Genomic DNA, 911 nt, shown 5'->3' on the forward strand with positions numbered 1-911 from the left:
CCCTTACTGAACAATGGACGCCGGTAGGGAAGCAGGCCTGGGACCGGAGAGGTCACCCCAGTGTTCCAATGGAGGGTTGAGTGGCAGGAGCATTGTGTAAATCTCATTTTATGGGGGTCCAGGTGAGGGAGACAGAAGCCTGTCTGATTTGTGACAAGACAGCATTCTTGGGGATAGTCCTTCCCAGTCCCGGGGCCAGATCCCGAGACTGCCCTCAAGGATGCAGACTTGCGGGGCGCCTGGGTGGCTCAGTTGGTTAGGTGACTGCCTTCGGCTCAGGTCATGATCCCGGGGTCCTGGGATCGAGCCCCACATCGAGCCCCACATCTGGCTCCCCCTGCTCAGTGGGGAGACTGCTTCTCCCTCTCCCTCTGCCTGCCGCTCCCCCTGCTTGTGCTCTCTCTCTGTCAAATAAATAAATAAAAAATCTTTTTTAAAAAAGGATGCGGACTTGCTGTGTGGCCTCCTGGCAAGTTCTTGTCTTCGCGGAGTCTGTTTCTCCAGCTGTAAAATGGGATTCAATAACGTCCCGCCCACAAGTTTGTGGGGGACAGCACATGAGCCCAGTTCAGTGCCTGGCACACGGTGGGACCTCAAACTGTGATCACCCCTGCCCCCACCCCTTGGGTCTCAGGTAGCGCGAGAGGAGCCTGTTGCTTTAACTTATGCAAATATATTGCGGGTGGTGGAAGGGGGGTAATAAAAAAGGAGCTCGTCTCTGGATCAGCCAATCAGCTCGCGGGACTGACGGAGCTGGCCGCCTAAATGGCCCAATGGCGGGCCGCGCGGACTCCAAGCCCGCCCCTGACTCCGGGTGCCGTCTTGTGGGTGGGGACTCTCAACGCCACGCCCCGGAGGCGGAGCCAGGCGGCTGCCGCGCTGCAGCCGCGGAGGTAGGGGCGGGGCGGGCT

Source organism: Callorhinus ursinus, unplaced genomic scaffold (assembly GCF_003265705.2).
Source record: "Callorhinus ursinus isolate GAN/ISIS: 27379988/994484 unplaced genomic scaffold, GSC_fseal_2.0 scaffold15, whole genome shotgun sequence".
NCBI classification, from domain to species: domain Eukaryota; kingdom Metazoa; phylum Chordata; class Mammalia; order Carnivora; family Otariidae; genus Callorhinus; species Callorhinus ursinus.